Raw genomic sequence first — 13,262 nt, forward strand, 5'->3', positions numbered from 1 at the left:
TTTTCAGCAGGGTAAGACTTGGCCTTGCAGTGGATGCAGCCAGCTCCCGTTCCTCTGGAACAGCTTTGCTAGGTTTGCTTTTCCTACTTACAGTCAAAACACTGATGTATTTCCTATGGTGAATTAGACGCTGTTTACTATGAAGTACCTCACTGAAATACATCAATTCACTTCTTAGCATCCTACATAATATTTTCAATATCTCCTTTATGACTCAATGGAGGGCTTTGAGTTTAGGTAAATTGTGAGACCACACAAACCTAGCAAGGGAGAGAGAGGACCACTGTGCCAGTCAAGCCTTTCTTTCTCAGACACTATGCTCTTGATGCTAGTGTTTCAGCATCCCTCACCTGCCATGCACTTGAGAGTCAGTGTACCCAATGTAGCAGAAATAAGGCATGGTAGGATTTGGATATAGTGCTTGAAACAAACAAGTTCTTGCAGTCCTGGTGCTTATGTATTTGTGGGAAATGAGAGATGATTACAACTAGTAAAGCTTTGTTTATGAGATGGAGACAAGGGCTTTGAAGGAAAGTGAAAAGAGCATTGAGCTAGTAGAGAGCTAGTAATGTCCTCCTTGAAGGTGCACACATCTATGAGGGCAGGAGAGAGTGAGGATGTCGTCGTTGTTTAGAGGTGATCCTCTCAGGAATAATTGAGGTGAGCTGCAGGGATAGTATTTTGAGTAATATCCTAATTGAGTATAAAAGGAGAAAAGGAAAATTTTCCACATCTTTCATCAGGAGTGGCTGGAAGTCTCTCGTGTCAGTGATCCACAAAGCCCTGGAACCCACTGAGCTGATCACAAGTTTCCTTTCCCTGTGCTCAGGTGTCCAGCACATGCTGTGGAAAAGTGGGAAACAGCAGTAACAGCTGCAAGGTTTAAAACAGCAAAGGAAATGGAATGTTTTCCATTTTTCTTGAGTGTTAATTTATGTATTGGAGGGGTTTTGTTCAAATGGGCACCACAGGAGTGGTCTTTTCGAGTGATGGTATGGTTTCCATCTTTTGATGGCAGTATTTCTATACATTTGAGAAAACTTATGAGTGCACTTAAAATATTTTATATATGTTTATATATGTGTTGTATATACAGTTAATAGGAAAATAACTCATATGCTAGAAAAATGTTAAGCTCTCTTGAACCTTGATTTTTACGTGTTCAGCTCTTCTTTCCACCATTTTGAGGTTTTTCTTAGGCAGCGTGAAGGACTGAGCAAGAAGATTCAGTCCCCAACAGGCCTTTGTTGCAGCCCTGCCTTAATTGAGAAAACCCCTAGGGTTGCACCTGCCGTCAGCTCATACTCATAACTAGGAGTGAAGTGAGAGGGCTCCCAGAGTCTGTCCTTGATTTTAAATCAGGTTCATGGACAGATCTTTGGAAATACTGTGGTTCTAAAACATAAAAGTGTGTCCCCATTGGGATCTGCCTGGGGACATCCTCATTCATGTGCATCCCCATCAGTTCTTCTCATTGCCATCCATAGACCATTTCCAGCTGTTCATTGCCCAACTCGCGACTACTCTGTTCCTGCTTACTTGGAAACGTTTAGAAATCTATGCGTGTCCCACTCTTGAAAATTTCCCTGAGGCAGCATGGGGGTGCTGCAAGCTGAGAGGGTGGCAGAAGCAGTGTAGATCCGTGTCATGGGCACATTCTGTTAGCCACAGTGACCACAAACATCCCATATTTATCAGATCTGCTTGCTTACTTATTGATACAACACTTAGAAATTGACTGAATTTAATAGGGAAATAAAGGGCTCTAGTAAAATCAGTAAATGAAAAACGCTCTAAGTCTAGGCCCAGTTGGCTTCAACTCGGAATTTTCCAAAATACTCAAAGAAGGTGTATTACAGATTCTTCACTTGCTCTTCTAAATAATAGAATGGAGAAAACACGTCACACTCATTTTGTGAAGCCAGTACTACTGTGATACCAAAACAAGTGTATTGCTAAAAAACCACACCCTTATTTATTTTGTGAATATGAATGTAAAAGATCACCACAAATACTAGCAAGCCCAATCCAGCAACATATAAAAAGAATTATATGCCATGACCAAGTGGGTTTCTTCTGAGGATGAAAGATTGGGTTAAAATTTCAAAATCCATTAATGTAATGAAAGATATTAATAGAGTAAAAATCAAAAATGGTGGGGCCGGCCCCATGGCCGAGTGGTTAAGTTCTCGCGCTCCACTGCAGGCGGCCAGGTGTTTCGTCGGTTTGAGTCCTGGGCACGGACATGGCACCACTCCTCCAGCCACGCTGAGGTGGCGTTCCACATGCCACAACTAGAAGGACCCACGACTAAGAATATACAACTATGTACTGAGGGGCTTTGGGGAGAAAAAGGAAAAAAATAAAATCTTTAAAAAAGAAATAAAAAATGGCAAGATCATTTCAATAGACTCAATGAAAATAATTGACAAAACCAGTACCCTTTCATGATTAAAACACTCAGCATACGAAGAACAGGAGGAAATTTTCTTACTTCATAATGAGCATGTGTGGAAAACCCACAGCTAATGTTATATTTAATGGTGAAAGATGAAAACTTTCTCCTAAATACAAGGAACCAAAGAGAAGTGTCTGCTCTTGCCACTTCCATTCTAGAATGTACTAGAGATTTTATCCAGAAAAGGCAAGAAAAGGAAATAAAATGCATGCAGATGGGTTGGGAAGATACAAAACTCCATGTCCAAATAGGTATCCTGTGTAGGGATTTAGAATATGGCACATCAAAATATGGCACATTAGCATATTGATTATTTTGAGTTAAAGGTACTGGAGAAACAGCCATTGCAAGAAAGACACTCTGGTCCTCTTTGTCCCCCTAAGGCAGGAGATGAGTTTTCCATGTGAACAGTACCCTCCTTGAACCACGAGGGCAGAAGGCAACCTTATCAGAGACAGGGAATTTAGGGCTGAGAAGGCTGTATAAACAAACGTTGGTTTTTCTTCACCATTTCCTACCCCTAGCGCAAACCCCTCAGCCTTGTCAGTTCTTCCATAATTTACTGTGCCTTTATCTGAAAGGCATAAAAGCTTTCTGCTCTGATTACTTCTTTAGGTCTCATCTTTTTAAGTGACTCCCATACGTATGTGATTAAATTTGTTTTCCCTCTGTTACTCTGCCCCACATCACTTATTAGACCAGCCAAAGAACCTAGAAGGGAAGAAGGGGAAAGTTTTCTGCCCCTAGACTTGCATATAGAAAATTCTGAAAAGTCCACCAAAAAGCTATTAGAACTGATAATTGAAGTCTGCAATGTTGTAGAATACAAGATCAAAATATAAAAATGAATTGTATTTCTATATACTTGTAATTAACAATCAGATAATGAAATTAAGAAAATAAATGCATTTGGAGTAGCATCCAAAAAATAAGATACTTAGGAATAAATTTAACAAAGAAAGTACAAAATGAGTACTATGGAACCCTCAAACATTAGCAAAAGAAATCAATAAATGTATAAATAAATTGGAAAACATCCTGATTTCATGGGTCAGAATACTTACTGTTGAAATGGCACAGCTTCCCAAAATAATCTGAAGAGTCAACACCATACTTATCATAATCCCAGATGATTTCTTTATCAAAATTGGGAAGTTGATTTTATGTGATATTGCAGGGAATCTGAATAGCCAAACCATTTTTTAAAAGAAAAGCAAATTGTTTGGACTAACATTTCCTGATTTCAAAACTTTGTACTAAGCAACAGACATCAAGATCATGTGGTATTGACACAAGTTTAGACACAAATATCTGTGGCGTAAATTGAGACTAAAAAAAAAACCCACACAGCTACGGTCACCTGATTTTGTAAAAAAGTGCCAAGAATGGGGACAGAATATTCATTTCATAAACTGATGCTGGGCCATGTGGATAGCCATATGAAAAGAAAGTACTTGTACACTTATATCATACCACGTATGATCATTTACCAAGAAGAATAAAAGACCTTAATGTAAGAGTAAAACTATAACACTCTTAGATAAAACATAGGGAAAACTTCCTGACCTTGAATTTGGCAAAGAACTGTTAGAGATAAGATTAAGAGGAAAAAAGGTAATTTAATCACTTTTGTGCCTCAAATGATACCATTAAGAAGGTGAAAACAGGGGCCAGCCCCATGGCATAGTGGTTAGGTTCTGCACATTCTGCTTCTGTGGCCCAGGTTCACAGATTCAGATTCCTGGTGTGGACCTACACCTCTCATCAGCCACATTGTGGTGGTGACCCACATACAAATAGAAGAAATTGGCACAGATAGTAGCTCAGGGCTAATCTTTCTCAAGCAAAAAAATAAATAAAATAAAGAGGAATGGCAACAGATGTTAGCTCAGAGCGAGTCTTCCTCAAAAAAAAGTAAGTGAAAACACCCTTTGGAACACTTGTGCACTGTTGCTGGAAATATAAAATCATGTTCAGTTTCTGAAAAACAAGGTGGCAGTTCCTCAAAAAAGTGCAAATTGAGTTACCATCTGATCAACCAGTTCTATTTCTGGGTAAGTAGCCAAAAGATTTGAAAGCAGAGACTCAAACACATCGATGTCCACTCGTGTTCATATTAGCATTATCTACAATAGCCAAAAAATTAGAAGTGTCCTTCGGTGGTTGAATGGATCAAAATTCTGCTAGTGGCTTTGAATATCTCCACCATCTAGATGGTGCCCATGATTTTCCCTAAAGACTAATGCCTAGTCACCATGTGGTCAGTTTTGAAGAGAAAAACAACTATTTTTAGTTACCGCCTAGGAATTTCAGAGTCTGACAACCCTGCTCACACTGAAAATATGGATGTCGAGTATATGTAATGGCCAGTGCCTAAAGGTCAGGGTATTGGTGACCATTTGGACAGGGTTGGTGACTTTTAAGCATTTATGCAATTGATCCCATTTTAGAGGGTTAGAATTCCCTAGCTAGTATCCATACCTGGTGGCATCTGCATACTTGTATTAAAAATATGTAAATATCTGTTATAACCTAATAATAAACAGTCAAATAACTCAATTTAAAAGTGGCAAAGAATGTGCATACATATTTTTCTAAGAAAGGTAGACGAATGGCCGAGAGCATATGAAAAAATGCTGGACATCATTAGTCATCAAGGAAATGAAAATTAAGACCTCAATGAGATACTAATTCATAATCACTAGGATGACTAGAATCCAAAAATGAGATAATATCAAATCTTGTCAAAGGTCCATGGAGAATTTCAACCCTCACACATGGGGGTATGAATATAAAATGGTGCAGCCACTCTGGAAAACAGTCTTGGAGCGCCTCAAAAATTAAACCTAGAATCACCATATGATTCATCAATTGCTTTCCTAAGTATGTGACCCCCAAAAATGAAAACATGTGTTGGAACAAAATTTGTACATGAATTTTATGGTAATATTGTTTCTAGTAGCCAACAGGTGGAAACAGTCCAAATATCCGTGAATGGATGCATGGATAAACAAGTTTTATCCATCCACTGGAATATTATTTGGCCATGATAATGAATGACATGGTTATACATGGTCCAACATGGATGTACATTGAAAACATTGTGCTATGTTACTGAAGCCAGTCCCAAAGTCAATGTCAGTACACACATTTAATTATTCCATTCCTAGAAAAGACCCAAATAGGGAGATCCATAGAGACAGAAAGTAGATGAGTGGTTGTCTAGGGCTGGGAATTGTAGAAGGAAGAGGAGAAGATTGGGAATGATAGCTAAAGGGCAGAAGAGTTTCTTTTTGAGGTGACAAAAATGTTCAAAAATTGACTGTGGTGAGCCAGCCCTGATGGCCTAGTGCTTGCAGTTTGGCACAGTCTACTTTGGTGACCTGGGTTCGGTTCCTGGGTGTGGAAGCGCACCCCTCGTCTGTAAGTAGCCATGCTATAGTGGTGGCTCACATAGAAGAACTAGAAGGGCTTACAACTAGAATATACAAGAATGTACTGGGGCTTTGGGGATAAAAAAAGAGGAAGACTGGCAACAGATCTTAGCTCAAGGTTAGTCTTTCCCAGGAAAAAAAAATTGTGCTGATTTCACATTTCTAGAAATACACTGAAAGCCATTAAAATGTACTGTTTAATGAGGTGCACTGTACAGTATTTGAATTATATCTCAATAAAGCTATTCAAATAAAAACTGGCTCAAAAGTTTTTCAATGCAAGATTTGCAATCCAGGCTCTTAAGCATATCAGTTTCCAAGTTAATCAACACATCCTTCCCCTCACTGTGTTATAGTGTGTGTGTGTGTATGTGTGTGTGTGTGTGTGTGGTGAGAATGCTTAAGATCTACTCTCTTATCAAATTGCAATTATACAATATACATATAACAAATGATCATGTTGTAACTTTAAAATAAATTTTGTCACTTCAGTGAAGCTGGGGGAAAAGTGGTTGCCAAATGCATCCCAAATTTACACAATGATTTATTTTCCTTATATCCATGAAAATAGGAATTCAATTACCTTAGGGATATGATCACATCCCTGTAGAGTTTCATCTGGGATGGATCCAGAAGAGCCCACTCCTCCATGGTGAAGGTCACAGTCCCATCTTCACGGGCCACAGAGTCCTAAAACATGACACATATGTATACAGGAGGATGGGTAAGATGGACAAGCACTGGGGATTTATATCCACTTCATAAGGAGTTCACATATGACTCTGTGGTCTCCCAATGTTTATTCCATGAGTTGGTCATCAGAAGTATTACTCTCTGGCCACACTCACTTCCTCATAAATTTAACAGCATCATGAAAACATGGAATGTACTGGTACATTTTCACTGTGATCACTTCAAGTCTTCATTGCTTTCTACTGTCAGCGTACAGAACACCTCAGAGAAATGCTATATAAATGAATGAAATGTTTCTATTTTAAGCACATCAATTCTTTGTGGGAAAATTCTTCATCTTCTTCTTAATACCACCATGTGATGCAGCACCCCATGAAGCACAGCCTCATAGCTGCATGAAGTTTTACCAAAACTTCCAGTGAAGAAGTGAAAGCTCTTTATTGTGTTCCCATCACCAAACATGATGGGCCTAGAGGCCTGTGGAATCCAACTTGTAAGAAGATCCAGCTGGCCATGTTGTCCTGAAGTCCTCCAGGCCACGTCAGATCCAGCTGGCTGAATGAAATTTTTTTTTTTTTTTTGTAAAATTGGTCTGAGGTTTCGCCCCACCATCAGGATTCATTTTTGTGTGTGAACCAATCTTGTTTTATTTTTATTTTTTTTTATCAAGTCCATAATAGTTTACATCATTGTGTAATTTCAATTGTACATTATTTCTTGTCTGTCACCATATAAGTGCTCCACTTCACCCCCTGTGCCCACTCCCCACCCCCCTTCCCCTGTTAACCACTGAACTATTTTCTTTCTCCATGTGCTTCATTATGTTATATGAGTGAAGTCATCTGGTGTTTGTCTTTCTCAGTCTGTTTATTTTGCTTAGCATAATTCCCTCCAGGTCCATCCATGCTGTTGCAAATGGGATGATTTTGTCTTTTTTTATGGCTGAGTAGTATTCCATTGTATATATATATATATATCACATCTTCTCCATCCAATCATCAGTTGATGGGCACTTGGATTGTTTCCATGTCTTGTCTATTGTGAATAGTGCTGCAATTAACATAGGGGTGCATATGTTACTTTGGATTGTTGATTTCAAGCTTGGGTAGATACCCAGTAGTGGGATAGCTGGGTCATATGGTAGTTCTATTTTTAATTTTGGGGGAATCTCCATACTGTTTTCCATAGTGGCTGCACCAGTTTGCATTCCCACCAGCAATGTATGAGGGTTCCCTTCTCTGCACACCCTCTCCAACATTTGTTATTTTTAGTCTTAATGATTATAGCCATTTTAACAGGTGTAAGGTGGTATCTCAGTGTAGGGTTTTTTTTAGTTTTTACTGAGTTAATGATAGGTTACAATCTTGTGAAATTTCAGTTGTACATTATTGTTTGTCAGTCGTGTTGTAAGTGCACCCCTTCACCCTTTGTACCCACCTCCTATCTTACCTTTCTCCCAGTAGCCATAATCTGTTCTCTTTGTCTGCATTTTTAAATTTTTCATATGAGTGAAGTCATGCAGAGATTGTCCTTCTCTATCTGGCTTATTTCTCTTAACATAATTCCCTCAAGGTCCATCCATGTTGTTGCAAATGGGACGATTTTGTTCTTTTTTACGGCTGAGTAGTATTCCATTGTGTATATATACCACATCTTCTTTATCCAATCATCTGCTGATGGGCACTTAGGTTGCTTCCATGTCTTGGCTATTGTAAATAATGCTGCCGTGAACACTGGGGTGCATGGGACTTTTGGAATTGCTGACTTCAAGCTCTTTGGATAGATACCCAGTAGTGGGATGGCTGGATCGTATGGTAGTTCTATTTTTAATTTTTTGAGGAATCTCCATACTGTTTTCCATAGTGGCTGCACCAGTTTGCATTCCCACCAGCAGTGTATGAGGGTTCTTTTTTCTCCACAACCTCTCCAACATTTGTTACTATTTTAGTTGTTTTTGTCATTCTAATGGGTGTAAGGTGATATCTTAGTGTAGTTTTGATTTGTGTTTCCCTGATGATTATGGATGTTGAACATCTTTTGATGTGTTTATTGGCCATCTGTATATCTTCTTTGGAAAAATGTCTGTTCATATCCTCTGCTTATTTTTTTGATTGTGCTGTTTGTTTTCTTCTTATTCAGTTGTGTGAATTCCTTATATGTTGTGGAGATTAACCGCTTGTCAGATATATGATTTGCAAATGTTTCCTCCCAACTGGTGTGTTGTCTTTTTGTTTTGTTTTGTTTTGAGGAAGATTAGCCCTGAGCTAACATCTGCTGCCAATCCTCCTCTTTTTGCTGAGGAAGACTGGCCCTGAGCTAACATCCGTGCCCATCTTCCTCTACTTTATATGTGGGATGCCTGCCACAGCATGGCTTGACAAGCAGTGCATAGGTCCACACCTGGGATCCGAACGAGCAGCCCCTGGGCTGCCGAAGCGGAATGTGCGAACTTAACTGCTGTGCCACCGGGCCAGGCCCTGTCTTTGTTTTGATTCTAGTTTCTTTTGCCTTTCAGAAGCTCTTTAGTCTGGTGAAGTCCCACTTGTTAATTTTTTTTGTTGTTTCCCTTGTCTGAGAAGACATGGTATTCGAAAAGATCCTTTTAAGTTTGAGATCAAAGAGTATACTACCCATGCTATCTTTCAGGAGTTTTATTGTTTCAGGACTTTAAGTCTTTGATACATTTTGAGTTTATTTTTGTGTATGAGGTCATGGTTTACTTTCATTCTTTTGCATGAGGCTGTCCAGTTTTCCCAACACCATTTATTGAAGAGACTATCTTTTCACCATTGTATGCTCTTGGCACCGTTGTTGAAGATTAGCTGTCCGTAGATGTGCGGTTTTGCTTCTGGGCTTTCAATTCTGTTCCATTGATCTGTGTGCCTGTTTTTGTACCAGTACCATGCTGTTTTGATTGCTATAGCTTGTAATACATTTTGAAGTCAGGGATTGTGATGCCACCAGCTTTGTTCTTGTTTTTCAGGATTGCTTTGGCTATTCCGGGTCTTTTGTTGCCTAATATGAATTTTAAGATTCTTTGTTCTATTGCTGTGAAGAATGTCATTGGGATTCTGATTGGGATTGCATTGAATCTGTAGATTGCTTTAGGTAGTATGGACATTTTAACTATGTTTATTCTTCCGATCCATGTGCATGGAATCTCTGTCCATTTCTTTATGTCATTATCTATTTCTATCAGTAATGTCTTGTTGTTTTCCTTGTATAGGTCTTTCACCTGCTTGGTTAAATTTATTCCAAAATATTTTATTCTTTTTGTTGCAATTGTAAATGGGATTGTATTCTTGAGTTCTTGTCCTGTTAGTTCATTATTAGAGTATAGAAATGCTACTGATTTTTTAAAGTTGACTTTGTACCCTGAAACTTTGCTGTAGTTGTTAATTATTTCTAATAGTTTTCCAATGGATTCTTTAGGGTTTTCTGTATATAAAATTATGTCATCTGCAAACAGCGAGAGTTTCACTTCTTCATTGCCTATTTGGATTCCTTTTATTTCGTTTTCTTGCCTAATTGTTCTGGCCAAAACCTCTAGTACTGTGTTGAATACCATTGGTGAGAGTGGGCACCTTTTGCTTGTACCTGTTCTCAGAGGGATGACGCTCAGTTTTTCCCCATTGAATATAATGTTGGCTGTGGGTTTGTCGTATATGACCTTTACCTTGTTGAGCCACTCTCCTTCTATACCCATTTTATTAAGAGTTTTTATCATAAATGGATGTTTGATTTTGTCAAATGTTTTCTCTCCATCTGTTAAGATGATCATGTGATTTTTTCCCCTCCTTTTGTTAATGTGGTGTATCATATTGATTGATTTGAAGATGTTGAACCATCCCTGTGTCCCTGATATGAATCCCACTTGATCATGGTGTATGATCTTATTAAAGATTTTAATTTTCCTTTTTCTCCCCAAAGCCCCCTGGTACACAGTTGTATATTTTTAGTTGTGACTCCTTCTAGTTGTGACATGTGGGATGCTGCCTCAGCATGGATTGATGAGCAGTGCCATGTCCGTGCCCAGGACCTGAACCCACGAAACCCTGGGCCGCCGAAGCAGAGCACATGAACTTAACCACTTGGCCACGGGGCTGGCCTCTGATCTTTTTAATGTATTGCTGTATTTGATTTGCCAATATTTTGTTGAGGATTTTTGCATCTATGTTCATCAGCGATATTGGCCTATAATTTTCCTTCTTTGTGTTGTCTTTGTCTGGCTTTGGTATCAGAGTGATGTTGGCCTTGTAGGATGCATTAGGAATAATTCCATCTCCCTCAATTTTTTGGAATAGTTTGAGAATAATAGGTAATAAATCTTCGTTGAATGTTTGGTAGAATTCTCCAGAGAAGCCATCTGGTCCTGGACTTTTATTTTTGGGGAGGTTTTTGGTTACTATTTCAATCTCTTTCCTTGTGATTGGTCTATTCAAATTCTTTACTTCTTCTTGATTCAGTTTTGGGAGGTTGTAAGAATATGAGAATTTATCCATTTCTTCTAGGGTGTCTTGTTGGCATATAGTTTTTCACAATATTCTCTTATAATCTTTTGTATTTCTGTGGTATCCATTGTAATTTCTCCTCTTTCATTTCTAATTTTATTTATTTGAGCCTTCTCTCTTTTTTTCTTAGTGAGTCTGGCAAAGAGTTTGTCAATTTTATCTTCTCAATGAACCAGTGCTTGGTTTTACTGATCCTTTCTACAGTCTTTTTTGTTTCAATTTCATTTATTTCTTCTCTAATTTTTATTATTTCCCTCCTTCTGCTGTGTCTGGTCTTTGTTTGTCTTCTTTTTCTAATTCTGTTAGTTATAGTTTTAGATTTTTTAAAGATTTTTCTTGTTTGTTAACATGGGCCTGTATTGCTATAAATTGCCATCTTAGGACCACTTTTGCTGCATCCCATATGAGTTGGTATGGTGTATTTTCCTTCTCATTAGTCTCCAAATATTTTTCATTTCTCCCTTTACTTCTTCAACGACCCATTGGTTGTTCAGTAGCATGTTGTTTAGTCTCCACATTTTTGTTCCCTTCCCAGCTGTTTTCTTGTAGTTGATTTCTAGTTTCCTAGCGTTATGGTCAGAAAAGATAGTAGGTATGATTTCAGTCTTCTCCAATTCATTGAGGTTTGCCTTGTTTCTCGATATATGGTCTATCCTTGAGAATGTTCCTTGTGTGCTTGAGAAGAATGTGTATCCTCCTGTTTTGGGGTGGAGTGCTCTCTATAAATCTATTAAGTTCATCTGGTCTAGTGTTTCATTTAAATCCACTAACTCCTTGTTGACTTTGTGTCTGGATGATCTACCCATTGATGTAAGTGGGGTGTCGAGGTCCCCTACTATTATTGTGTCATTGGTAATATCTCCTTTTAGGTTCATTAATAGTTGCTTTATGTACTCTCGTGCATATATGTTTATAAGCATTATGTCTCCTTGGTGGAGCATCCCTTTTATCATTATTTACTGCCCCTCTATGTCTCTCTTTACCTGTTTTATCTTGAAGTCTACTTTGTCTGATATAAGTATTGGCAACACCTACTTTCTTTTGTTTGCCATTAGCTTGGAGTATCATCTTCCATCCCTTCACTCTGAGCCTGTGGTTGTCTTTAGAGCTGAGATGTGTTTCCTGGAGGCAGTATTTTGTTGGTTATTGTTTTAATCCATCCTGCCACTCTGTGTCTTTTGACTGGATAAGTCAATCCATTTACATTTAGAGTTGATTATTAATATATGAGGGCTTAATACTGCCATCTTATCACACATTTTCTGGTTCTTCTGCATTTCCTTTGTTTCTCATCCTGTGTATTTCTGACTACCAATTTGATTGCTAGTTTTCTGTGTTGGTTTTCTTCATTTTCTCCTTGTTTATCATATACGTCTCTGTTCTAATTATTTGTTTAATGGGTACCTTTAGGTTTGCACAAAGCATCTCATAGATGAGATAGTCCACTTTTCCTTAGACTTTACTGATTCTATTCCTTTCTTCTCCCCCTTCTAAGTTATTTTTGTCATATCTTATTCCATCTTGTGTTGTGAGTTTGTGGTTAATGATGAAATAATTTTTGTTTTGGTGTTCTCCTTCTCTTTATCCTTGATGTAAAAGTAAAGTATTTGCCAACCTGATCTGATAGAGAGCTGCCATTTTCTGATTATTGCCTACCTATTCATCTCCTTGCTCAGGGCTTTGTAGCCCCTTTCCTGTTTTGTTTTGTTTGTTTTCCTTTCAGGTGTGAGGGCCTTCCTGAGGATTTCTTGTAGGGGATTCTTGTGGCAATGAACTCCCTTAGCTTTTGTTTATTTGGGAAAGTTTTTTTGTCTCCATCATATCTAAAGGAGATTTTCACTGGATAGAGTATTCTTGGCTGGAAGTTTTTATCTTTCAGAATTTTGAATATATCATTCCAGAGATTGAATATATCTCTCCTAGCCTGTAAGGTTTCTGCTAAGAAATCTGCTGAAAGCCTGATAGGGGTTCCTTTGTTATTTTATTCTGCCTTGCTGCCCTTAATATTTTTTCTTTGTCATTGACTTTTGCCCACTTTACTACTATATGCTTTGCAGTAGGTCATTTTACATTAACATAGTTGGGACTTCTGGTAGCGTCTTTCACATGAATTTCCATCTGCTTCCCCAGGCTTGGGAAATTCTGCACTATTATTTCTTTGAACAA

The 13,262-nt window shown here is 38.3% G+C and overlaps 1 protein-coding gene across 1 annotated transcript in view; it reads left to right on the forward strand.

Moving 5' to 3' along the window:
• The window catches only part of LOC100066418 (zinc finger protein 709), a 100,625-nt gene that overhangs the window by 24,106 nt on the left and 63,257 nt on the right, over positions 1–13,262 (forward strand). The window lies entirely within an intron of this gene.

This window comes from Equus caballus, chromosome 7 (assembly GCF_041296265.1).
Source record: "Equus caballus isolate H_3958 breed thoroughbred chromosome 7, TB-T2T, whole genome shotgun sequence".
NCBI lineage: Eukaryota > Metazoa > Chordata > Mammalia > Perissodactyla > Equidae > Equus > Equus caballus.